The sequence below is a fragment of the Triturus cristatus genome, chromosome 8, assembly GCF_964204655.1.
Source record: "Triturus cristatus chromosome 8, aTriCri1.1, whole genome shotgun sequence".
Taxonomy (NCBI): Eukaryota; Metazoa; Chordata; class Amphibia; order Caudata; family Salamandridae; genus Triturus; species Triturus cristatus.
In genome coordinates, this window is record NC_140591.1 from 291,435,117 (window position 1) to 291,462,797 (window position 27,681).

Here is a 27,681-nt window from a genome sequence, read left to right on the forward strand (position 1 = left end):
TAAGAAGATTGATTGTCATTACAATTTCGAAGCTGTGTGATCATGGAAACAATGATATTGTTACTGCTAGCTATTCTATATTCAAGCATGTGAATCTATGAAAGACACCCCAATACTGGAGAAGAACAATTGTTACTTACCTGTAAACAGGTGGTTCTCCAGTATTGGTGTCTTTCATAGATTCACATGCGACCCTCCCTCCTCCCTTCAGAGGCTCTCTTCTCCTCATACACTCTGAGTCACTATGGTGCTACGAAAATCTGAGGTGAGGAGCTCTGAGGAGAAGGTTCTAGAGAGGAGCTGGCGCCTGATTGGCCGGAGTTCGGACTAACATAATGACAGAGATAGACTACGAATGTCTTTTTTTCTCTTTCCATGTATCTCTATGGAAATTTCTTATAGGGACATTCTTGATGTTATTACTTACTTATATCTCTGTTTTATATGATTACTTATGTATATATATATATATATTATGGCTGTATATATTGCTATATTATTTACCGTGGGACTCCCACTCCGACGACGGGGAATATTCAAGCATGTGAATCTATGAAAGACACCAATACTGGAGAACCACCTGTTTACAGGTAAGTAACAATTGTTCTTCAATGGCGTGGACCTTTTTGACATCCACGCTGATTCAGCGGTCTCCCGCCTCATGTCTGAACTACCGTGACTCTTGCAGGACGACTTTCTGCCTTATGGGATTCTTTTCTTCTGCATAGGCGATGTTTCCTTGTTGGTTTTATTTTCAAAAAATGTCCTGGGTTCTTTACATAGTACCCAAATAGTTTATGCGGTTGTTCCGCCATCTCAGTATTTGTTCAGTACAGCCCTTTTAATGTGTGCTTTGCCCAAGAGGACAACGCCTCGCAGGGGTTGAGACTCACCCTATGTGGGGTATTTGCTGGCTATTGAGTAGCTGCCTTGGGCTTGGTACGCTCCTATGGAATCTTCCTCACAGACATCCTTCTGTGGGTCAGGCTGTCCTTTTTTTCTGCTGTTCAGCGATCCGAAAGTTAGCATCGTTCTATTGCACTGTCTGTTGCAGTTGGCTCCGGTTGTCTGTATTACTTCGAAGCCTCGGTAGAGGTTCCTTACCGTGTGGCCTCTGTCTTGCCTGCCTTTCACGGGGACGTTTTTCAGCATCGCAGTGCTCCTCTTGTCCATGATGACTGCTCTTCTTTTGCCAGACACTGTCCCTTGGGACCCTTGTTCTGTTCAGTTCAGGCGCAGTTCCTATACGGCTGATGCCCTGTAATAGTTTTGTGCCGGGAGAAGCCACTTTGTGGCACGCTTCTTAGTGTTGGCGCAAACCGGGTGTGCACCCTGGTATGATTGCTGTCATAGGGTGTTTGCGTTGTTTATTCCGCTTCTGTGGTGCTGGTTCTACCCTCCCCTCTAAGGGTTGGGTAATAGTTTTCCGTACTTCATCCCTTACTGGGTTTGTCTTTGAAGGTGGCATCTCCGCCAGGCACATCTCTGCTGTACATTGCCTTGTGCCCTCGATTTCTGGGCACTTTCTCAACAGGAGTTGTTCCACATTCCCTGCTGCTTCTGCACTGGTGTTTTCCACACTTGTGCTTTGGGTTCCTGCTGTAAGACTCTCAAGGGAAGTGTTCTCTTCAGGATACTCGCTTCTTGAGTCCCTGGACCATTAGGATGGTCCTGACTGTTTCCACTATCATGTCAGGCTCCATCTCCTCATCTGTCTTGCGGGGGACCGTTTCTCCTCCCGGGCGGGGGGCTGATGTTGCTTACGGGTCTGGACATTGTCCAGTCCAATTCTGCTTCCACATGACTGTTGGTACTTTTCACGTACCCAAGTTTTTTATTGTGTTATGCTTCCTTTTTCTGCATATTTCCTCTCACTCTCTATATCTGCTCTGTGCTCCTACACAGCAGAGTAGTCCAGGCAACGTTCCTTTATGCGGTGTCCGTGGTCCTCGACCCGGTCTGCTTGTGCTAATAGCTCTTTTGTGGCTGTCCAGCTTGCCTGGTACTCCTTTTTTCTGGTTACTTTCTTGCTATTGCGTCTCTCGCTTTTGGGCTGTTCATGCTACCCTACAGGAGGGTTTTAGCTATACTTCGTGTGGTCCTAGCGTCCACACGGTAGGCTTATGTATCTTCCAGCCTTCCACTTGACTATCATTCTTACTGTAGTCCTGTTTTGGGTGCTTCTGCTGGTTTCCATCAGCCCTTTCACATGTCTTCTGACACAGCGACTATGTACTGGTGTGTCTTCTGTTTCTAGTACTTCTGGCACTTTCTGGCCATGGATCGGCATCCTGCCAATGCAGCCCCAAGTATTTTGGCTGGTGTGGGACTCAACAGTGCTTGCCACGGTTTTGCATACTGGACCGTTATGCGCTGACTGTTATACCAGTTGTCATCTCTCTGGGTTTTACTTATGGTCAGCACACTGAATTCTGCGGATCCATCGGACCCTCTGTTCAGTTCCACTTCCTTGGAAAGTAATGAACTTTGCCTTTCACACCGATATATATAGCATATGTTTTCTTTCTCACACCCGGTATACATACGGGGGTTTCATGCTGTTCTTTAACAGCTTGTGGTGCCTTTGCCTCCCAATGTTTTCCGCTCTTTTCTGAGCTTCATGGTCTGGTATGGCTGCGCTGGCTTGCAGTCCCCACCATGTTTCGTCACCTTGTTGACGGCTAAGTTCTCTCGGTAACTTGATGGGGTTTAGTCGCAGACCCGCCTCCTCTATGGGTATGGCTTTGGTATCTATTCTGAGTTAAGGAATCTGCGGCTGGATGTCACTATCAGATGAGCGAGTTACTTCCCTTCGGTAGCAATGTATCTGGTAGAGACACAGTCTATCCGCAGATTCCTTAACGCCCGCCCATCCTACCCGTTCTGCGAGGACATTTACAGGTTGGGCTTCCTACATTTGCCTCCCTCTGCTTGGCTTGACCCTTCTGCGGGGTGACATTTTCACTTCGCTCCGATACACAATTCTTCAATCTTTTTCATTGCTCTACTCCGCCCATTCTCGTGATTGGGTGGTATGCTCATGTGTCCTGTGTCCTTTCCAAACCTACACCCTGGGTTGTCCAGTGTGGGATCTACTCGTGTTGTCCCACCCTCCGCTCCCCCCTTCTCCATCGCCTTGGGGTCTCTTACCTCACCTGCGGTCCATTGGTTTGAATTCTTTCGGTGACGTCTTCTAGTGAATTGTCCTTGCTCCTGTGTTCCATACTTGTTGTCCTTCACAGTTATACATTGTTTGCGGACTTTCTGTCGCCTGCCATGTGTTCACATCTTCATCTGCCTCCAAGGGAGGTTTGGCCTTCACTTTTGCTCCGCTCTTTCCCTTCACTAGTTTGCAAGATACAATGCCGGGCACTGTCCTTATGGTGCTGTTCTTCACCATTTCATTTCTTTTTCTATTTTCATCATTTTTGCACACTGTTCCCATATTCTCAGTTTGTGGTGGTGGCTCTGCATTGTGGCGCGGAAAGGTTTCTCCAACGAAAATGGACGTCAGCGCGCCAGTAGGGGCATATATGGCTCTGCTGACGCCATGTCCGTGGACATCGTCAGGGTGGTGCTGTGGCGCGCCGCACCCGGCGCGCAGAGGTGGTGCTGTGGAAAAGTTTTGCGGATCCAGTCTGATGCCTGGGGATATTCTAAGTTAAGAAATCTGCGGCTAGACTGTGTCTCTACCAGATACATTGTTACCAAAGGTAAGTAACTCATCATTAAAAAAAGTATTTACAATAAAAAAAATATCCTACGTTTTCTCTTGTCCTTGCAATGCTGGCAACTTCTTTCTGCCTTTTCCAATGGTTGTTTTTTATAAACAGCAAACTGGTGAAGGTTGGAAAATAGTACCTATATTATAACACTAGCAGCGGACAGACACTAGGTGAGAATCAACATATGTCAGATTCCGAGGGCAGACTGAGGTGGTGGTGACTGGTGCGGAGGTGATGCTCAGGTGATGCTGAATGATTCGCAAGTCTTGCTGAGTGATGCTGAGGTGGGAATTTATGACGTTATTCCGCCGCCTTTTTCCCCGCTTGGAATCACAACGTGGTCGTTACAACGACCGCGTTGTGATTCCGCATACCATTACTCCGCAAGTCGGAACAACGACTTGCGGCGGGGGGGCGCTGGACGTTGGAATAGTATAATTTACTATTCCAACTCCAGTCTGTGCGGACACTAGGGAAGGTGTTGGATTTTAAATCCAACACCTCCCCACCTCCCTCCGCAAGTCGTTCTTCCGACTTGCGGAGTAATTGTATGCGGAATCACAACACGGTCGTTGTAACGACCGTGTTGTGATTCCAAGCGGGGAAAAAGTTTTGGGGTAAACGTTGTTTACCCTGAGGTGGTGGTGTACTGGTGCAGAGGCGATGCTGAGTGATACTGAGGTGGTGCTGAGTGATGCTGTGGTGTTGAGTCATGCGGAGGTGGTGGTGCTGTACTGGTGCTCAGGGGGGCAGAGCTGGGTCTCGGGTGGTACGGAGTGATGCTGAGTTGATGCTGTGCTGAGGTGGTGCTGCACTGATGCTGAATTGATGCTTAGGTGGCGCTGAGTGATGCTGTGGTGGCGCCGGGGTGATGCTGTGGTGGTGCCGGGTGATGCTGTGCTGGCGCCGGGTGATGCTGTGCTGGCGCCGGGTGATGCTGTGGTGGTGCCGGGTGATGCTGTGGTGGTGCCGGGTGATGCTGTGGTGGTGCCGGGTGATGCTGTGGTGGTGCCGGGTGATGCTGTGGTGGTGCCGGGTGATGCTGTGGTGGTGCCGGGTGATGCTGTGGTGGTGCCGGGTGATGCTGTGGTGGTGCTGGGTGATGCTGTGGTGGTGCTGGGTGATGCTGTGGTGGTGCTGGGTGATGCTGTGGTGGCGCCGAGTGATGCTGTGGTGGCGCCGAGTGATGCTGTTGTGGCGCTGGGTGAGGCTGTGGTGGCGCTGGGTGAGGCTGTGGTGGCGCTGGGTGAGGCTGTGTTGGCGCTTCTGGGTGATGCTGTGGCGGCGCCGCCGGGTGATGCTGTTGTGGCGCCACCGGGTGATGCTGTGGCGGCGCCGCCGGGTGATGCAGGGGTGGCGGCGCCGGGTGATGCAGTGGCGGCACCGCCGGGTGATGCTGTGTTGGCGCCGGGTGATGCTGTGTTGGCGCCGGGTGATGCTGTGTTGGCGCCGGGTGATGCTGTGTTGGCGCCGGGTGATGCTGTGTTGGCACTGGGTGATGCTGTGTTGGCACCGGGTGATGCCGTGGTGGCGCCGAGTGATGCTGTTGTATTGATGCATAATGCATGTGATATGTAACTGTACCTGCAATATCCAAATTCTAGGTTTTCTCCTGTGATAACTGGTTGATGATGGTAAGAATCCATAATGGTTGAAGACGTGGTGTTCTTTCAGGCGGAACGAGTTTGCGAAATTAGCACAACCGGTTGCAAACTTGGACATGAGGCACGGAGAAAGGTTAGGGAGATAAAGCTGAGCAATGGGGCACAAACCACAGAGAACCAAATGGACAAAAATCCCAGTGAGGGCACGGAGTTGAGAGACCATAGTTGAGGGGATTACAACAACAAAAACCAAGAAACAAACATGCAGAGTGCTGAGCCTGGCTCTACCCAACCCCCCCTCCCCCCCCCCCCCCCCTCTCCAATGGGCGCTTCCACAGAATGGAGAGGTAGCGACAGAGTGAAAGGCGTGAAGATTAACCTTTGGAAACCGCAGGCCCTGATTTTCCCTGCTCTCCTTGGGAATGCTCTCAGTGAGGCTGGTGCCTTTGTTGTCTTAAAACAGAAAAATAAAACGGAGCAGTTTTGCCTCCGATCCTTGAAAGAGCATGGGATCTCCGAGAGCAAAGGAGACCAACACTGATCGGAACAAGCCATGAGAGCAGCCCCGCCTCTACTCCGCCCCTCTTCCAATGAGGACTGTCTCAAACGGTGACTCTGGACCTGAGGGGTCAGTGTTCCAGCCTCAGCGGCGTCTCAACATCCTGTCAATCTTGGCAAATCACGTAATCGCCCCATGCCCACGCTATATAATTACTACATAATTCTACAAATGTACATAAAAAATCAGCGAGACGGGGAAATGTACATTAAAGATAAAATAAACTAATATGCTACAGCCAATAGCACTTGAGGAGAAGTACGTGGCCCGCACAGGAACCAGTGAAAAGGCAGTTCAGCGAGGGGGCAGGATGTTAACCCTTTGCAGGCTATACCTAAAAAACAAGCCCAATCCTCAATACAAGGATGCCCAAACTAAGTACATATCCTACTAGAAAAAGCCCAACTAATGTTGGAGATCGAAAAGAGTAAAAAGCCTAATAAAAAAAAATACAAGCAACAGCGGAGGAGCCACGTTAGGGGAGACAACAGTAAAAAAGGCAGTAGAAACACAACAGTGGCATTAAAAGTAGATTGGAGGAAGAATGCTGTATTAGAATGTAAGCTGCTAGGGTGCTGAAGCTAAACACAGGCAAACAGTAACAGAGCAGGAAGCCACGAAAAAAAGTCCCCCAGAGAACAGATGAAGAACCATAGCGGAATGAGACAGTACTAAGTCCCTGCTCTGTGGGAGGAACAGAAGAGAGAAATGAGGGACAAAGAGGCAGGACTGACCACTAGCATGCAAGGATTTATAAAGGACACTGACATAGACAAATTAAAAGCATTGCCAGGAAAGGGGCTGATCTGATAGACTGCTAGCCGCAGATTCCTTCACGTAGAATTACCCCCAGGCGTGAGACTAGACCTGGACAACTTTCTTGCCCAGCATCCCTTTGCGCCGGGGGGACGGCATCAAGCGACTCCGCCCAGGCGTCTTCCACGTTCGAGACGTCAGCGAGGTCACATAAGTCCCACCCCGGTGCGCCTACGTCAGTTTTTTCCTTTTCCATGTGCAACGCGGATCCGGTTTGTGCTCTGGGCCTGTTTAGGCCTTTCCCTTATGCTATTGCTGCGTGTGTGGGAACAGTGTGCGAATGCCTTCAGACTTTAAAACGTGCTCATGTCGGCGACAGATCCTCCCCCCATCTGTATGTAGGGTTTGGGGAAGCACCACGACTCCACTGATTGTGAGGCGTGCCAGCAGATGAAGCCGAAGTCCCGGCGGGAGCGCCGGATGAAACCTCTTTCGGCTTGTGTGTCCAGGTCGACGTCGTCATCTCGCCCGGCCCCTGTGGAGGGTTCTCGGACCCGCGGCTTCCCTCGCCGACTTAGATCTTCTTCCAGGTCGCAAGAGCGCCGCTAACCTATTGGTAAGTGTCGCAGTTTGTCCCCGAGGGTCGGGTTCCGGCCTGTCGGGGGGGCGTGGGCTCTCCGCGGGTAGTGCGGCCCCGCGTGATGTCCCCTTATCCGCCGTTTCCCGTCGTGGGGGTGACCAGAGCCCAGATGGAGACATATGCGGCGGCTTTGCAGGCCTCGCTGGCTTCTCCTCCTCCTCCTTCCCCTCCTGGGACGTCAGTGGATCCCTTGCAGTGGGACCCGGCGCCAACTGGTTCAGAACCAGGCTCGGAGGATGTGGTGCCGTTGGGGTGCGGCCCTTCGGGGGTCCCTCCTTCGGATCACGGCACCTCTGCTTTGCTGCAAACTCTGTGGTGTCGCGGTAGGTCGCCGGGGCTCGGGTTGCACCCCCGAGCCCCTCTCGGTCCTCGGGACAGGCGGTGTCCTTGCCCGAGGCCGAGGTGACGCCGCTACGGCGCCAGCGGCTGCTGGCCCTGGCGGCGCCACAGGGGTCGGCGGAGGGCCCATCTCGGCCTGTCATGAGTCGCGGCTGGCGGGGGACTCCTAGATCCTCCCCTGGCCCTTCTCGTCCCTCCACGCAGGTGACTGCCTCGTCGGAGGTCAGGCCCCTTCGCCACCCCGGCTCCGGCCCAGCTCCGGTCTCCTGCGCCGTGTGCTGTGTCGGAGGTCGCCCTGGCGTCTCCTCTGGCGCCGGTGTGCGATGGTGTCCTGCCTCAGGTTGCGGACTCTACGGCGCCGGGCCGATGTCGGGTCGTTGACTCGTCTTTGAACGCCTCCTGTTTTCCAGAGGTTCGGTTCGGCGTTTGCTGGTGTCATCCTTGCCGGAGACGGGCCGCCGATGTCGTCTCAAAGCGTCGCCGTCTCCACGACCGCTGTCTTTGCCGGAGGAGCCGCAGGTCCCCCACTCCTCGGTCCCTCTTCTTTCCTTCCGGCCTTGGCCCTTCGTTCCTCTGGTTGGCTTGTGGGATGGCCGCCTTAGCTTGCAGCTGTCGCCTAACGAGGAGCTGCTTACCCGTCCGTGGGGCCCTACGGAGGCGGGTGCGGCTTTCGTCCACGCTGTTTCCACGGCTGTGGAAATTTTGCGCGTGGGTTATCCAGCTACCCATTTCCCCGCAGATCATCTTCTGGAGGTTCTCCATCAGGGCTCTGACTGTTGCTTCCCTTAGAGGGTTCACTCCACTCTTCTCGACTTGGGGCCGTCCCGCCACGGGGTACACGGTGTCCCAGCAACTTTTGCACTGCCACCATCCAGCGCCGCGTGATCAGGTGTGCCTTTCTCTTGGACCAGAGGCACCCTTTTGCAGTCTGCCTTTCCTGCTGTTGTCTCCCCGGTCACCGGAGGCCCGCTGGCTGGACTCCTGGGGTCGCAATATCTTTGCCTCCACCAGTGCGGCTCTGCGGGCCCTTAACACACTGCGTGTTTTGGCTAGGGTCACTTCTTGCTTGTGGGACGCGGCAGAGTCCCTTATGTCTGCCCTTTCTCAGGAGGGTGCTTGTGTGGATTTGAGACACCATGTCTTGGATGGTTGGTAGCTGGCGGCATTTATCCTTCGCTCTGCTCATCTCGGAGGTGCTGGGTCGTGCCAAGGCCTCTTCGGTTGCCCTTCGTCGCCATGCCTGGCTTCGGGACAGTGTGTTCCCGGAGAATGTTCGGGAACGGTTGGTGGACCTTCCCTTCAATGGTGCTCTTTTGTTCCATGCCTGTGCGGGCTCAGCCATCCAGAGGTTCTTGACTGGGTTTCGTCGTCCTCCCCCTCATTCTTCTCCTCCTCACTGACCTGCGTGGTGTTCTGGTTCTTGGAGCTGTTCTTCCGTTGGGGCTCCGGTCGTCTTTTCTGTGTGCTTCATGGCCACTCGAGTCCTCCTTGCTGAGGCTGTGGTTCTGTTGGCTGCTGGCCAGCCCTTTTTGACTGCGTTTTTTTCCCTTGGGTTTTTTCCACCATGCTGGGCCTGAGATTAGGCCTTCTGCGTTTTCCCTACTGCTGCTTGATAGGCCTCCTGTGTTTTTTTTTGCCGCAGGTCTTTTTTGTTGTCCTCTGCTGTGGAAGTTTCTTCCTAAGAGGTTCCCATGTCTTGGGATATGACATGCCCTATGGGGGGCAGGGTTGGCTGTTATATAGCCCTGGTATGTGCTGGGTGTGAGAAGTTGGCCTGGTATATGCTGCTCACTAATTCTAGTGATCACCTTGTACCATGCCAAACAACCCTTATGGTGGTGGTTGAAGTCAACCTTGATAGACCAGCTATCTTAGTGGTAGCGTGGACAGTACAGTCTGCAGGCTAAACTCTTGAGGGCATGTGAAGCCAGCTGTTTTACCATATGTAACCTCCTTGAATATCAAATGAAAGGACACCTCACAGATATATATTCAAAATATATATGTATTTATTTACTAAAAGTATCCCCTATACTCTTTATGAGCACAGATGCACATTCGTTTAAAACAAGGCAGTGTTTAAATATACAAAAGTTGCCCAATTATGGATGGGTCAGGTGGCCAGCTAAACCATATACTAAAATAGTGGTATAAGAACCACAAATAGAAAGGAAGGAAGGCCTAGGGCCTTGGGAATCGCTGGGGTGACAAGGAGCTAACTGTAGTTAATGACCAGGAGGCCCACAGGATGCGTGTGCAGTGTTAAAAGTTACACGCGTGCACCTATTGATTTCAATGGGTGCGTAAAAGTCACAAAGTTAAAGGAAAAGGAGTCTTCTGGATGGACCAGAACCTAACAACTTGAAACCTAGACACTAGAGATGTTTCTCTACCCAGGAGCACCGGAGTGCCAGCGTTACCTCACCCACAGGAAGCTGGTGCCTAGGGGTCAAAGTGTGTCGGGTTTCGTCGTGCAGGTCTATGGAGCCTGAGGATGAAGATGCTGCAGGCGGCCAGGCAGGAAGAGTTCTGGTGGATCCAAGGATGGATCTGAAGAGTAGACGACCTGTAAGCAGAGGGGACAATGTTCAGAGTCACTAGCCAGTGACCGGCGTGGAACCAGGAAGGAACCAGGCGATGTCAGGTGCCAACAGGTGAAGAAAGGAAGCTTGTCTCTGCAGCCACGTGGAAGTGAAGAGGTCGACGACGTCCAGGAGTCACTCACGAGCTGTCCCACGAAGGCTCTAGCTGATGGCGGTGTCGGCTTCTTGATCGGAGCAAACAGGCCTTGGCTAATGCAAGCCACGCAGGAATCGAGGAAAGCTTGGTACTCTGGCCAGCAAGGTCAGAGGGGCTGCTCCTTTTCACAGGAGCAAGGGCCAGTCTGGAGCAACCAGACCAGCGGTGTTAGTTGTAGTTTTCGTCGCCAAGATGGCCACTAGCCAACGGGCCAGTAACCGGGATGACGCGTCGAGTGGCAAAAAGCAAAAGGGCCCCACGCAGATCTCGTGGATGCTGGAGGGCTGGTCTTTGGTGCAAATGCTGCTCGGTGTTGGGTCTTCTCAGGGCCCAAAGCACAGCGTTGAGGATGCCTCAGGTGCTGCGCAGTCAGCTTGTCGTGGACGTTTCAAGATGGCCGGTCCCACGTCTCTCGGTGCCTCCACGGGTCTCTTCTTTGCAGGGACTGTGGATCTGCCTCAGAGATGTCTGGGAGTCTGGGTCTTGTCGGGCTCTGGGCTCGGTCTCCGGCGGGAGGCGGCGGCAAAGCAGTAGTTGAGTTGCTGGATGGTGCCTGTATTCACAGGGTGGTCACTCCTTGGCCACAAGGGAGATTCTCTTCAGTCTTCTGTGCAGCAGAACGTCGAAGTCCAGTAGTTCTTCTTATTAAAGTCGAGTTTCAGGATGATCTGAAGTCTTGGGACACAGCTCCTACTCTTATTCCAAATCTAGGGGCCGGATTACCTGCTAGATCCCTCCTCTGGGTGGGACCAGGAAGGGGGGCGGTTACACCCCCTTTCCTTTGTCCAGTTTCACGCCAGGACTGAAGCTGGAGAGCCCCAGCTCCGGTTTGAACTGGCATAATCGCAGGGACACCTTGTGTGCCCCAGGCATGTCTCAATCTATTCAGCTCTCCCTAACCCACTACACAAAATCCTGTCTGGGGTGGTGCAAGCACCTCTCCTGACAGGAAACCCTTTGTCCACACCTCCCAAGCTGGAAGGACTCCCAGCAGCAGGAGGGCAGACTTGTGTCTGTGGTGGCAGCATCCATTTTGTGATGCTGAGGCTCTGTCTAACTTTACCCGGGTTTCAGGTTAGGTACATGCCGTGTCCCTCTAGAAGGGTGGAATCCTACCCCCCTCACCAGAATTGGCGAGGGGGTAGTATTCCAAATTGTATGACACCTTACTCGACATGTTTTGATAAAGCCAAACCAAAGTTAGCATTTGACCGCGAGGTACATAATGCACTTAAGAGTATATGGTATGGCAATATCATGAAACAGCTAAAGGACGTTGTTCCGAAAGCTGCAGACAGGCTCATCTCATGCCAGAGCACCATCTCACATGAAACCAAGCACCCTGCCTCCCGGATTGTTAAGGCCTGACATAGGAGTGACTGATAAGTTACCATGTGTCCATATAGGTTAGATATAGATGTACTATATCTAAGTAAGAGGTGATTACACCAACTAACCCCAGCTGAGTGATCAGCCAGTTGTGTCAAATAGTGAGGCCAGGCCAGGGGTGGCATAATACATGCTGCAGCCCCTGGTAGGCCTGGGATACACCTATGCCCTGGGTACCTGGGGTACACTGTTACAGGGTCCAATAAGGTGAACCAGTTCCAATTGATAATGCAGCTAGTGTGCATTGGCATTAATTTAGGGAGAGAGCAGCAGGGCTGTGGGTCTGATTAGCAGGCCCACAGCCACACTAAGTCATAAAACCAGTGAAGCAAAAGCAAAAATTTGGGTTGACCATAGGATAGCAGACCCTACTCTCCTACACTGGGGAATTGTGGTCGCCTGCGGGCTTCTGCTCTTCATGGCGTTATGGTATGTTGCAGATGCAACCTTCACCTTTTTGTTTTGGGTGTTTCGTTCTGTGGTGTCCCTGGCGTCTGGCGGAGCTTGCCAGTGTCGCCCTCTTGTTCTTTCTGCACCATTGTGCCTTCTTGGGGCTTTAGTGGGACTGTTTCCTTCTCCGCTGCTTCCAGTGGGCCTTACCCTCGGTTCTACCTCTTCTCCCTGTGGGTGGGATGGTCCCTGTGTTCCGGACCCTCTTGCAGGCGCAGTTTGTCCCTGCGGGGCGTTGGACGATTCTTCCTGGGTGACCTTGAGTTCCCCTTTTCGGCTTCCGCCTGATTCTTGTTGCCGGCGCCGTCCTGTCTGGGATTGCCTTTGCTCTGCCTCTTCTCCTTGGAGTCGCTAGGTTGCTCTTCTCCTTAGGTGCTCCTTTCTTTGCCTTGGCCTTGGGCGGAGGTTTGGTTGCCTCTCATGGGCGTGGGGTGTTTGGCCTCTTTGCGTCCTGCCTTGTTTCCTCTTCTGAGTGAGGACTGGCTATCTTCTTTACCCGCATCCTCCTAACTCCTTGGGGTTGGTGGCCTCCTGCTGGCGGGGGGAGTTTCCCTTTGCCTGGGGGACGGGGCTCCTCGTCCTGTTTTTGGTCTCGGCCCCTGTGTGGCCCTGTGTTGTGCACTGGTGGGTGGGGTCCTCTCGCAGACCCTCCTTCCCCTAGGCTATCTATTCTACGTGAAGGAATCTGCAGGTAGTAGTCTCTATCAGATGTACGAGCTACTCACCTTCGGTAACGATGTATCTGAAAGAAACACGTTAGTTAGATTCCTCACCTTAGAATATCCCCAGGCGTCAGACTGGATCCGGAAGATTTTTCGTCAGCAATACCCCTTGCGCGTCGCTAGGCGTCGTCTGCGGCTCCGCGTCCGTCGTTGGCGTCGTGCGCCGTAATGACGTCATCGGAGTACTTAGATGCCGCCCTCGCGCGCTGATGTCAGTTCTTCTTTTTTCCGCGCCAGTAAGCGCCGATCCGGGAGAGCTATCCCTTTTAGTCTTTTTTTACTAAGTATTTTGATCCCTTTTGATCTTTGTCAATCGACATCTGGTGCCGGTAGGATGCCTGGGTTCAAGGCTTGCGACGATTGCCACTGACTGATGTTGGTGACCGATCACCACCGCCGGTGCCTCTACTGTTTGGGCCTCGACCACGACGCGGACTCGTGCTCCGACTGCAAGGCCCTGACCTCGAAAGCTAGGCGGGAGCGGTCCCGTAAGCTTCTCGAGCTCCGACACTCGGCTCCACGCTGTAGGAGAGTAGGGTCTGCTTTCTATGTTCACCCCCACTTTTTGCTTTTGCTTTACTGGTTTTCGACTTAGATGTGGCTGTGGGCCTGCTAATCAGACCCACAGCCCTGCTGTTCTCTCTCTAAATTAATACTATGTACTTTAGGTGCATAACCCATTTGGATAGGATCACCTTATTGGCCCCTGTACAGTGTACCCTAGGTACCCAGGGCATAGGTGTACCCTAGGCCTACCAGGGGCTGCAGCATGTATTATGCCACCCCTGGCCTGGCCTTCCATTTTGACACAACTGGCTGATCACTCAGCTGGGGCAAGGTCGTGTAATCACCCCTTGCTTAGGTGTAGTATTCCTATACCTAACTTACATATAGACACATGTGTACCTATCAGTCACTCCTATGGCAGGCCTTAACAATCCTGGAGGCAGAGTGCTTGGTAACATGTGAGATGGTGCTCTAGCATGAGCTGAGCCTGTCAGCAGCTTTCGGAACCTTGTCCTTATAGCTGTTCTATGATATAGCCTACCATATACTCTTAAAGTGCCTTATAATCTTAGACGGTTATGGTAACTATGGTTTGGCTTTATCGAAACATGTCGGGTAAGGTGTCTAACACTTTGGAAAAATACCCCCATACCATTTCTGGACATGAGAATATTATTCCCCCCTTCTAGAGGGAAAGACATGTTAAAATCATACTTCAACTGTTAGCCTCTGACCAAAGCCTCAGCATCACAAAATGGATGCTGCTGCCACGACACAAGTCTGACCTCCTGCAGCTGGGAGTGATCCCAGCCAGGGAGGCCTGGACAATAGGTTTCCTGCTTGGGGAGGTGCTAGCACCTCCCCAGACAGCCTTTAGTGTATTGGGGCAGGGTGGGCTGAAAGGAATGAGACATGCCTGGGGCACACAAGGTGTTCCTTGCATAGTCCAGTTCAAACCGGCGCTGTGGCACTCCAGCCCCAGCTCTGGCGCGAAACTGGACAAAGGGAAGTGGGTGTAACCACCCCCTCCCAGGTCCCACCCATAAGGCGTGACCTAGCAGGTATCCCAGCCCCCCAGATTAGTATAAGAGTGGGAGTTGGGCCTCAAGACTTTAGATTATCCTGAACCTGCAAAACTGAACAGAAACTCTGGACCTTCGACATTCGATGAAAGTAGAAGACTGAAGAATCTCCCTTGTAGCCAAGGAGTGGCTACCCTGTGCAAACAGGCACCATCAAGAGACTACCCTTTGCTTTGCCCACGTTCTACGAGGAACCGACTGCAGAGCCTGACCAGAGCCTTGACTTCCAGACTTCTCCGACCCTGATCCACATCTACAGCAGAGCTGAGATCCGTGGAGGCGACGAGCGACGTGGGACCGGCTACCTGGAAAAAGTGGCTAGTAACTTAAAGCGCAGCTTCTGAGGTACCCTCGAAGTTGTGCACCGGGGATTGAGAAGCCCCAACCCCAAGCACCATCTGCACCGAAGATCAGCCCCCCACACTCCACGAGTCCTGAGTGGGGCCCTTCAGCATTTTCCTGCTTGCCGCGTCTGTCCGGTTGCTTGCCCGCTGGCTAGTGGCCTTTGTGACGACGCATCCTGAAATTTTCTTCGCTGGTTTGGCTCCTCCAGACTGGCTCCCGCTTCTCTGCAAAGAAGAATCACCCCAGACCTTCCTGGTCTGCACCAGAAGCAAGTCCTCCGTTCTGCGTGGGTTCCGCTTGCCAAGGCTTGGTGAGTCCTAGTCCAACTTCGACGCCGCCGACAGCAAGAGCCTTCGTGGGACAGCTCGCCTCCTGGTCCTGGTCGTCCTCGACGTTCCCTGGTCCTCGTGGCTGCAGCGACAAGCTTCACCTTCACCTGCAATCTTCACGACATCGCCTGGTTCCTTCCTGGTTCCACGTGGTCACTGGCTAGTGACCTTGACTCTGTCCCTTCTGCTTGCAGGTCTCCTCTCTTCTTGATCCCAGCCTTGGGATCCACCGGACACTCTTCACTGACTGCCTGTCAGCATCTTTCTTCAGGCATCCATAGGAGTCAACGACGAAACCCGACGCAACTTCACCCCTATGCACCCGCAGCCTGTGGGCTAGGTAACTTGGGTACTCCGGTGCTCATCAGGATAGTGACTATCCTAGTGTCTAGTTTTCCAGTCTCGACTTCCTAGCTACTCCGGAAGTGTCCTAAATCTATCTATTTCTAAACTGTACTATTGCTAGTGACTTTTACGCATTACGCGTGAGTGTTTCCACTCTGCACCTGAATCCCGTGGGCCTCCCACTTCCTAACCTTTGGTAGTATAGTGTAGCCCCAGCGATTCCCTTTGCCTAGGCCTATCCTATTTCCGTGACAGTGGTCCTTATACCACTTACTTAGTATATGGTTTGCGTGGCCCCTAGGGCCTAACTGTATTACTTACCTGTGTGACTTAATGTATGCATAAATAAGACTGTGTTGTACTTACCTCTAATCTCATAAAGAGTGCTGAGGGTTTGACTAGAATAAATACACTTTATTTTATATATATATCTGTTGTGGTGTCCTTTCATTTGGTATTCAAGGGATTATATATGGTATCACAGCTGGCTTGATACCTGGGTCCCCGTCGACGCCGGTCGACCTTGTCACGCCTCCTCTGCCGGCGCCGACTCCGGTTCCACCCCCGACGCCGACTCCGGTTGACATCGTTCCCCGGTTCAGCCCCTCTCCGGACACGTCGCCGATGCGGCGCCCACCGACGCCGCATCCGACGCCGCTCGAGACTCACTATGTCTATCGCCCAGCTCCGATCATTCCACCTGTTTACCAGGAATCGGATGACGGGGGCAACTGGGAGGGGTCTGATGACCCTATGGCCGTTCAGGCTCAACTGTCACAGGACTGGGCAGATGAACTGGGGGAGGCCAGTGGTCTGGATACCTCACCGGACACTGGATTCATCTCTCCGACTGTGGCTTCGGAGGAGGGTGCTGCTTTTTCCGTGGTGCTGCGCAAAGCGGCCGCAGCCCTTTGGCTTGAGCTGCCTGCCGTGGCTGAGGACTAACATCCTCACTGAGGTGCTTCAGTCTGCAGCAAGCTCCACTGAGCCTCTGCTGCCATTCAATGAGGCCCTCACTGGCTTTCTACAGGGCACCTGGTCCAAGCCCTCCACAGTCCCTCCTGTGGATAGAAACGTCGCCAGGCGCCACAGCCCTGCTCCGGGCGACCCCAGTTTTCTGTCGCAACACCCCACCCCCGAGAGCCTGGTTATCCAGGCCTCTACCTCCCAAACCTCCTTCCCGTCCGCTCCTCCGGACCGGGATTCCAAGAGACTGGAACAGTTTGGCAAGAAGCTGTTCTCCTCCCTCAGTTTAGGCCTGCGGTCTTTAAATACCGCCTGTCTCTTGGACCGTTTCTCCCACTCTCTGTGGGATACGGTGGAGGACGTGCTGCCCCTGTGCCCGGAGGAGGCCCGGACACGACTTTCCCAGGCTCTGGCCAATGGGAGGGATGCAGCGCGCCATGCAAATCCGGTGTGGACTTGACACCACGGACTCGCTGGGTAGGGCGATTTCCACCACAGTGGCGCTTCGAAGTCACGCCTGGCTGCGGTCCACGTCCTTTTCGGGGGATGTCCAGAGCACTCTCATGGACATGCCCTTTGATGTCGCTCGCCTTTTTGGTGAGAAAGCGGACAGTGCGCTGGCTCGCTTTAAGGACTCCCGGGCTACGGCCACGTCCTTGGGCCTTTCGGCCCCGCGGCCGCAAGCTTCCGCTTTTCGCCCCTTTCGTGGCCAAGGAAGGTGCGCCTCCTCACGTCCGCAGAGCCGCAGACCCAACCTGTACGCGGTCGCGGACGTGGTTTCCGCCGAGGCGGTTCTGGAGGACGACGCGGTCAGTCCACATCCACCCCGGCAGCATCCGCCTCAAAGCCTTCCTAGTCCGAGCTTTCGGGCCCATTCATCGCCAGTGGGAGGCAGAGTTCGCCATCACCTGCTCCACTGGCGTACCATCACTTCGGACAGGTGGGTGCTGCAAATCGTCCGAAGGGGCTACTCCCTCCCCTTCGAGACGACCCCTCCAGCCATGCCACCGCAGCACCACCGTATCTCGGAGGATCATTTGAATCTTCTGCGAGAGGAAGTTTCGGCCCTCTTGGCCAAAGAGGCCGTCAAGCGCGTTCCGAGCCCAGAAGTAGGTCGTGGTTGTTATTCCCACTACTTTCTGGTTCCCAAGAAGGGCAAAGGGGGCCTACACCCTATCTTGGACCTCAGGAACGTCAATGCTTTCCTCCGGAAGGAACGGTTCAAAATGTTGACTTTGGCTCAGGTTCTAGCTGCCCTCGACCCTGGAGACTGGATGGTAGCATTGGACTTGCAGGACGCATATTTCCACATCCCCGTCCTGCCGGCCCACCGGCATTACCTGCGGTTCACGGTGGGCCAGGAGCACTTTCAGTTCACCGTGCTCCCCTTCGGCCTCACCAGTGCCCCTCGGGTGAGTCGCAGCTCATCTGCGCAGATCAGGGGTTCCAGTCTTCCCCTATCTCGACGACTGGTTGTTGAAGGCGGGCTCGCCCCAGGCAGTCGTCTCCCACCTCCAGACTACCGCGGATCTCCTGCATTTGCTGGGGTTTTCCATCAACGTGCCGAAGTCACACCTGAGTCCCTCTCAGAAGCTCCTCTTCATCGGAGCGGTTCTCGATTTGGTGCAGTTCCGGGTCTATCCGCCGGAACAGCGGGTCCGGGATATACAGGCCCTGATTCCCATCTTTCGGCCTCTATCCTGGGTTTCGGTCAGGCTAGTGTTGCGGCTTCTGGGGCTGATGGCCTCCTGCATCCTACTAGTGCATCACGCCAGGCGGCGCATGCAGGCTCTGCAGTGGGGTCCTGAAGTTTCAGTGGGCCCAGCATCACGGCAACCTGTCCGACCATGTCTTGATCTCGGAGGGCACTGCACAGCAGTTGCAGTGGTGGCTCACGGACCGCGATTGGGTCACGGGCAAGAGCCTTTCCCTTCCCCAACCGGAGCATGTCGTAGTGACGGATGCGTCCCTCCTGGGATGGGGTGGCCATATGGGAGAGGCGGAGATCAGAGGCCTCTGGTCTCCGGCGGAGTCTCGCCTCCACATCAACCTGTTGGAGTTGAGAGCGATCCGACTTGCACTGAAAGCCTTCCTTCCCTCTGTCAGGGGAAGTGTCGTGCAGGTGTTCACGGACAACACCACCGCCATGTGGTATTGCAACAAACAGGGCGGAGTGGGGTCGTGGACCCTTTGTCAGGAGGCTCTGCGCCTCTGGACGTGGCTGGAACACCAGGGCGTCACCCTAGTGGTTCAACATCTGGCGGGCTCTCTGAACACCAGAGCAGACGAAGTCAGCTGCCGGTGCATGATGGATCACGAATGGCGTCTGAACTCCGAAGTGGCGCAAGGTCTCTTTCAGCAGTGGGGAGAGCCTTGGTTAGATCTATTCGCCACCGAAGAGAACGCGCAATGTCAGCAGTTCTGCGCGTTGGAATTTCCAAGGCGGCACTCGCTCGGCGACGCTTTTCGTCACGAGTGGAGTTGCGGTCTGTTGTTTTTTTCCGCCTATACCACTTCTGCCCAGAGTGCTGAAGAAGATCAGGCACGACCGGGCCCAAGTCATCTTGGTGGCTCCGGATTGGGCACGAAGGTACTGGTATCCCGAGCTACTCAGTATGTTGACCGATCCTCCGATACTTCTGCCCCTTCGGGAGGATCTTATGTCGCAGCAGCAGGGGACGGTCCTCCACCTGAACCTGTCCAGCCTCCACCTCCATGCGTGGAGATTGAGCGGCGGCAGTTGATGCCATTTGACTTGCCTCCTGAAGTCTGTGATATCATTCTGGCAGCCAGACGTCCCTCCACAAAGACGGTATACGCCTGCCGGTGGAACAAATTTGTGGCATGGTGCACAGCAAAGGCTGTGGATCCCCTTTCTGCCCCTCTTTCTGAGGTTCTCCTCTTTCTTCTTTCTTTTGCCCAGCAGGGCTCTGCCCTGGGCACCTTGAAAGGTTATCTTGCTGCCATCTCTGCCTTCTTGCGGCTTCCTGATCAGCCTTCTCTTTTCAAGTCCCCTGTGGTTCAACGCTTTCTTAAAGGCATTACTCATACGTTCCCTCCTGTTCCTTTCGTAATGCCTCAGTGGGACTTGAATCTTGTTCTCACATTTCTGATGTGCGCTCCCTTTGAGCCTCTTCACAATTGTCCTCTTCGTCTTCTGATGCTTAAGACTGCTTTCCTGGTAGCCATCACCTCGGCTAGACGGGTGAGTGAGCTCCAGGCTCTATCGTCCAAGCCTCCTTTTCTATCTGTTCATCCGGACAAGGTTGTACTTCGGCCTCGTCCTTCCTTTCTACCGAAAGTGGTGACTCCCTTTCATCTTGGGCAATCTGTCACCTTGCCCACCTTCTTTCCGCCTCCGCATCCTTCCAAAGAGGAAGAGAGGCTCCACCGTCTGGACCCAAAACGTGCGCTCTCCTTTTATTTGGACCGCACAAAACAGTTCCGGGTGGACGACCAACTTTTCGTTGGATACGTGGGTGCTAAGAAGGGAAAAGCTGTGCACAAACGGACCATCTCCCTGTGGGTCGTTTTGTGCATCAAAATCTGTTACTCCTTGGCGAAAAAGGACCCTCCTGTTGGGCTGCGCTCCCATTCTACTCGGGCTACAGCAGCTACTACTGCTTTGGGACGGGGACGACACACGTTTGCCAGGTATTATTGCCTAGACAGCCAAGTCCGGAGGGATGGCTTCTTTGGCCGTTCTGTCCTCCAGGACTTTCTGGTGTGATCTTGGTTCGCAGACCCACCACCGGGGTTGGTATTGCTTGGGTATCTATTCTAAGGTGAGGAATCTAACTAACGTGTTTCTTTCAGATGAACAAGTTACTTACCTTCGGTAACGATATATCTGTAAGAAACATTAGTTAGTTAGATTCCTCACCGACCCACCCATCCTCCCCGTTCTGCGAACTGACATCTAGGGTTAAGTTTGTCCTTTTCAGGCCCCTAGACTTTTTTGGCACCAGTGTCGGTCTCTTGCATGGCTCTGCGTTCCTGGCGCGGAAAGCTATGTACAAGAACTGACTTCAGCGCGCGAGGGCGGCGTCTAAGTACTCCGACGTCATTACGGCGCACGACGCCAACGACGGACACGAAGCCGCAGACGACGCCTAGCGACGCGCAAGGGGTATTGCTGACGAAAAATCTTCCGGATCCAGTCTGACGCCTGGGGATATTCTGAGGTGAGGAATCTAACTAACTAATGTTTCTTACAGATACATCGTTACCGAAGGTAAGTAACTTGTTCATCTGGTAGAGACGATTCTAGCCGCAGATTCCTTCACGGCCCGCCATTACTCCCTGTTCTGTGAGGGCTTGTGATTTGGTCTTTTGCACTCGCTTCCCTGTGGGTGGCTGTGTCTAATATGAGTACATTCTTTCCCTTTATCTGTCAGGCTGTCCCTTTTTCCTCCCCGCTGTCACATGGGAGGATAGGTTTGTTGGTACTTCTGGCTGTTTGCGATCCTTGAGGTTGGGGTCTTTTTGCTGTGCCCCTGCCCTTGTTCCTGATGGGGGTTGTCACACTCTGTGATAGGGATGTCTTGGAGTTTTGTCGTTCCCTGTGTGTCCCCGACTGGTTCCCCTTCCTTGTCTTTGATTGGGGTTGTAGTCCTGTTGCATTTTATCGTGACATTTTTACATATGTCCCTTGTCTCCGGGGGGATGGGGGGGGGGCTGTCTCTGTAATGGCAGGGCAGCTGCTCTGTTCTTTATTCTTTCCCTGCCTTTGGGTACGGCAGTGCCGGGCACTGCTCTTTATGGTGTTGTTCCTCACCATTCCTTTTTCTGTTCTTCGCACACTGTTTCTATACTCTCACAGTTTTGTCTGCTGACTCCACATTGTGGCGCGGAAAAGTTCTTCGAAGAAAACTGACGTAGGCGCGCCTGGGTGGGATCTATGTGACCTCGCTGATACGTGGACGATGCCTGGGCGGAGTCGAGTGATGCCGTCCCCCCGGCGCGCAGGGGTGCTGGGCAAGACTTTTTTCCGGGTCCAGTCTCACGCCTGGGAATAATTCTACGTGAAGGAATCTGCGGCTAGAATCATCGTGTCTACCAGGTACATAGTTACTGAAGGTAAGTAACTTGTACGTCTAGAAGTACAGACAGATTACAGCAGGTCTCAAAGAGACAGTGGATGCACTGTCAAGCTCGACCTAAAAAGGTCTCATCAGCTTGAGATCGCCCCACCATTTTATGTGCTTAACCCAAGACCAAGGCAGTATTCCTCTGCCCGCTGAGTTAGGAACTTGGATATACACCCAGTCATGCACTCGAGGCAGCGGTACATGCCTGTATACGATGCAGGTGACATTCCCGTCCTAAGAGACCTGCTGAAATTTGACAAATGGAGAGTTGGGGTGCAGTCCGTTCCACAGTACTCAGATTTCCTATCACTAAACCAACTTGTGTATTGCTCACTGCCAACTCCAACATCTCCTACTAGCAATATCCACCATGTTTCTTACCCTCCACTGTTCCTTGAGCCCTGCTGTGAGAAAGAGAGTAGACTTAATCCTCTACTCTGTGGGCTGCTGCTAATTATTTCCCTACATTATAACCTTCCGAAGAGTATTTCCTAAGTCGAGCATAAGATGATGAGTGCAGAACAGTCAATAGTTGGATCCTTGTAGATAGGTCTTTTCATACCTTTTAACCAAAAAACAAGCTTCTGTTGAAAGCAACAAACTTTAGATTATTTTAGTGTAATGTTTTATGATAACAGTAACATTTGTGGGGCTCAATGAAAACACAAGCTGTTAAGTGCACACATGAAAACGTGAGAAAATACACAGATTCTTTGCACTTTACAAGAATCCTTTTATTAAGCTAGGAATTGTGAGAAGTTGGCCTGATATATGATGTCACTAATTCTAGTGTACACCCTGTATCAGTCCAAACAACCCTTACGGTGATTGGTTGTAAAGTCAACCTTATAGAGCAGCTATCCTAGTGGTAGCATGGACAAGAGCAGTCTTGGGCTAAACTCTGTATGGCATGTGAAGCCAGCTGTTATACCATATGTAATCCCTTGAATACCAAATGAAAGGACACCACAACCGATATATATAAAAATAGAATGTATTTATTCTAGTCAAACCCTCAGCACTCTTTATGAGATTCGAGGTAAGTACAACACAGTCTTATTTAAGCATACATCAAGTCACACAGGTAAGTAATACAGTTAGGCCCTAGGGGCCACGCAAACCATATACTAAGTAAGTGGTATAAGAACCACTGTCACGAACACAGGATAGGCCTAGGCCTAGGGAATCGCTGTGGCTACACTATACTACCAAAGGTTAGGAAGTGGGAGGCCCACGGGATTCAGGTGCAGAGTGGAAACACTCACGCGTAATGCGTAAAAGTCCATAGAAATAGTGGTTATTAGAATTTAACAGTTTTAGGACACTTCTGGAATAGCTAGGAGTTCGAGACTTGGAAACTAGACCCTAGGATAGTCAATACCCTTGTGAGCACCGGAGTACTCAAGTTACCTAGCCCACGGGCTGCGGGTACATAGGTGTGAACTTGCGTCGGGTTTCGTCGTTGACTCCTATGGATGCCTGAAGGAAAGTTGCTGACAGGCAGTCAGTGAAGGGTGTCCGGTGGATCCCAAGGATGGAATCAAGAAGGAAGGATACTTGCAAGCAGAAGGGACAAAGTCTAGGTCACCAGCCAGGAGCCGGGAAGGAACCAGGAAGGAACCTGTCGTGCAGATGCAGGTGAAGAGGTGAAGCTTGTCGCAGCAGCCACGGGTACCAGGAGGCGTCGAGGACGACCAGGAGGCGAGCTGTCCCACGAAGACTCTTGCTGTCGGCGGCGTCGATGTCGAGTTAGGACCCAACAAGCCTTGGCAAGCGGAACCCACGCCGAATGGAGGACTCTCTTCTGGTGCAGACCAGGAAGGTCTGGGGTGCTTCTCTTTCACAGAGGAGCGAGTGCCAGTCTGGAGGAGCCGGACCAGTAAGGTGAAATCAAAGGTTCGTCGTCGCAGAGGTCACTAGCCAACGGGCCAGCAACCGGACAACACGTCGAGCAACTCAGGTGCAGAAGGGCCCCACGCAGAACACGTGAAGTGTGGGGAGCTGATCTTCTTTGCAGATGGTGCTCGGGATGGGGGCTTCTCAATTCCCCAAGCACAGCCTCGAGGAAGCCTCAGAAGTCGCGCTAGTCAGTTACTAGCCACTTTTCCCAAGTCGCCGGTCCCACGTCCATCGTCGCCTCCACGGGTCTCAGCTTTGCTGTAGAGGTGGATCTGGTTCAGAGGTGTCTGGAAGTCTCGGCGCTGGTCAGTCTCTGCAGTTGTCCCTCCTAGGATCATTCGCAAAGCAAGCAGCGGTCGCTGGATGGTGCCTGGTTGCCCAAGGTGGTCACTCCTTGGCCACAAGGGAGATTCTTCAGTCTTCTTCCTGAGGTCGAATGTCGAAGGTCTAGAGTTTCTGTTCAAGTTGCAGATTCAGGATAATCTAATTTCTGCAGGGCTCAGCTACCTACTGATATACTGGGCTAGTGGGCTGGGCTACCTGCAAGGTCCCTCCTATGGGTGGGACCAGAAAGGGGAGTGGTTACACCCCCTTTCCTTTGTCCAGTTTAGCGCCAGAGCTGGGGCTGGAGTGCCCCAGCGCCGGCTTGAACTGGACTATGCATGGGACACCTTGTGTGCCCCAGGCAGTGTCTAGTTTCTTTCATCCCTCCCTGCCCCAATACACTAAGTCCTGTCTGGGGTGGTGCTCGCACCTCCCAAGGCAGGAAACCTATTGTCCAAGCCTCCCTTGCTGGAAGGACTCCCAGCAGCAGGAGGTCAGACTTGTGTCTGTGGCAGCAGCATCCATTTTGTGATGCTGGGGCTCTGGTTAACTTTAAGTAACGGGTAAGTAGGTTTCAACATGTCTTCTCCCTCTAGAAGAGAGGAATAATATCCTCATTGCCAGAAATGGCATGGGGGTATTATTCCACAGTGTTAGACGCCTTACACAACATGTTTTGATAAAGCCAAACCATAGTTACCATAACCGTTTAAGATTATAAGGCACTTTAAGAGTATATGGTAGGCTATATCATAGAACAGCTATAAGGACATGGTTCCGAAAGCTGCAGACAGGCTCAGCTCATGCTAGAGCACCATCTCACATGTTACCAAGCACTCTGCCTCCAGGATTGTTAAGGCCTGCCATAGGAATGGCTGATAGGTACACATGTGTCTATATATAAGGTAGGTATAGGAATACTACACCTAAGCAAGGGGTGATTACACAACCTTGCCCCAGCTGAGTGATCAGCCAGTTGTGTCATAATGGAAGGCCAGCCAGGGGTGGCATAATACATGCTGCAGCCCCTGGTAGGCCTAGGGTACACCTATGCCCTGGGTACCTAAGGTACACTATACAGGGGCCAATAAGGTGATTCTTACCAATTGGGTTATGCACCTAAAGTACATAGTATGAATTTAGAGAGAGAACAGCTGGGCTGTGGGTCTGATTGGCAGGCCCACAGCCACATCTATGTCGAAAACCAGTGAAGGAAAAGCAAAAAGTAGGGGTGAACATAGAAAGCAGACCCTACTCTCCTACACAACCCCCCCCCCCCCAAACTTAGGGATATTAAACTAACCTTGACCAGTTGAGTCTTCATGTTCTAAGTGGAGATATCTGGAGAGTCCATCTGCATTGGTATGGTCAGTCCCAGGTCTATGTTCCACTGTGAAGTCCATCCCCTGCAGGGAAATGGACCACCTAAGAAGTTTGGGATTTTCACCCTTCATCTGATTTAGCCACAAGAGGGGCTTATGGTCTGTCTGAATCTTGAAGTGAGTGCCAAACAAGTATGGCCTCAGCTTCTTCAGGGCCCAAACCACAGCAAAGGCCTCCCTCTCAATAGCTGACCAACGTTTCTCTCTATGGGTCAGCCTTCTACTAATAAAAGCAATGGGCTGGTCTTGACCATCTACATTCAGTTGTGAAAGAACAGCTCCCACACCCAACTCAGAAGCATCTGTCTGGACTATGAACTCTTTGGAGTAGTCTGGACTTTTCAGAATAGGTGCACTGCACATGGCCTGCTTCAGGTCATCAAATGCTTTTGACAGCTTACTGTCCACTGAACTTTCTTTGGCATCTTTTTAGAGGTCAAGTCATTAAGTGGTGTCACACTGGACCCATAGTTCTTAACAAACTTTCTGTAGTACCCAGTCAGGCCCAAAAAAGCTCTGACCTGATTCTGGGTAATTGGAGGAGTCCAGTCCTTTATGGTCTGGATCTTGCTCTCCAGTGGTTGAACCTGACCCCCACCGACTAGGTGGCCCAGGTATACAACCTTGCTCTGCCCTATCTGGCACTTAGTGGCCTTGATAGTGAGGCCTGCCTTTTGCAGGGCCTCTAAAACATTCCTCAGGTGGCCCAGGTGATCCTCCTAGGTGGAGCTGAAGACAGCAATATCATCAAGATAAGCTGCACAGTAGTCATCCAGACCTGTAAGGACTTGATTCACCAACCTTTGAAAAGTGGCAGGTGCATTCTTCAAACCAAAGGGCATTACCACAAATTGATAATGTCCTCCTGGGGTTGAGAAAGCAGTTTTGGCCTTTGCATTCTCAGCTAGTCTGATTTGCCAGTAGCCTGCTGTCAGGTCAAATGTACTCAAAAACTTCGCAGCTGCCAATCTGTCAATGAGCTCATCTGCCCTAGGTATTGGGTGGGCATCTGTCCTAGTGACAGCATTGAGACCTCTGTAATCCACGCAAAACCTCATCTCTCTCTTACCATCTTGGGTGTGAGGTTTTGGCACCAGGACTACAGGACTAGCCCAAGGGCTCTCTGAAGGTTCAATGACTCCCAGCTCCAACATCTTTTGTACCTCAACTTTTATGCAGTCCCTGACATGGTCAGGTTGCCTGTAGATTTTACTCTTCACAGGCAGACTGTCACCAGTGTCCACCTCATGGGTGCACCAGTTTGTCTGACTTGGGGTCAGAGAGAACATATGTCTGTAGGATTGCAAAACTTGTCTGCACTCCTGTTGCTGATGGACAGTGAGGCTGTCAGAAAAGACCACACCATCAACTGAGCCATCATCAGGGTTCTGAGTCAACAGGTCTGGAAGAGGGTCACTCTCTTCCTCCTGCCCCTCATCTGTAGCCATGAGTAAGCCCATGTCTGCCCTGTCAACATATGCCTTCAATCTGTTGACATGAAGCACCCTGTGGGGGCTTCTGGGTGTCCCAAGGTCCACCAAGTAGGTGACTTCTCCCTTTTTCTCAACAATAGTGTGGGGTCCAGACCATTTGTCTTGGAGTGCTGCTGGGGCCACTGGCTCCAACACCCACACTTTCTGCCCTGGCTGGTACACAGTCAGCACAGCCTTTTGGTCATGCCAAGCTTTTTGGAGTTCTTGGCTTGCCTCAAGGTTTTTAGAAGCCTTCTTCATATACTCTGCCATCCTGGAACGGAGGCCAAGTACATAATCCACTATGTCCAGTTTGGGTTGTCTGAGAGGTCTCTCCCATCCTTCCCTTACTAAACACAGGGGTCCCCTTACAGGATGCCCAAACAAAAGCTCAAAAGGGCTGTAGCCAATCCCCTTTTGTGGGACCTCTCTGTAAGCAAACAGAAGGCAGGGTAAAAGGATGTCCCATCTTCGCCTAAGCTTGTCTGGTAAACCTTTTATCATCCCTTTTAGGGTCTTGTTGAATCTCTCCACAAGCCCATTGCATTGTGGGTGATAGGGTGTAGTGAATTTGTAGTTAACACCACACTCCTTCCACATTGCAGTCAAATACCCTGACATGAAGTTGGCACCTCTGTCAGAAATAACCTCCTTTGGAAAGCCCACTGGAGAATACTCCAAGTAGGGCCCTTGCCACAACAGGAGCTGTTGTGGTCCTTAGGGGTATAGCCTCTGGATACCTGGTGGTATGGTCCACTATCACCAGTATGAATCTGTGCCCAGATGCTGTTTGGGGGTCCATTGGTCCTACAATGTCTATCCCCACTCTCTCAAAGGGAACCCCCACCACAGGTAGTGGTATGAGGGGGGCCTTTGTGGTGCCACCTGATTTGCCACTGGCTTGGCAGGTGACACAGGAGCGACAAACTTCTTGGTATCTTCTGACCTGTGAGGCCAGTGAAAGTGAGGGACAAGTCTGTCCCAAGTCTTATACTGGCCTAAGTGTCCTGCAAGGGG

The 27,681-nt window shown here is 52.5% G+C and overlaps 1 protein-coding gene across 1 annotated transcript in view; it reads left to right on the forward strand.

Annotated features, from left to right (window-relative positions):
* Positions 1-27,681, forward strand: part of RNF17 (ring finger protein 17) — a 2,644,767-nt gene that overhangs the window by 1,115,790 nt on the left and 1,501,296 nt on the right. The window lies entirely within an intron of this gene.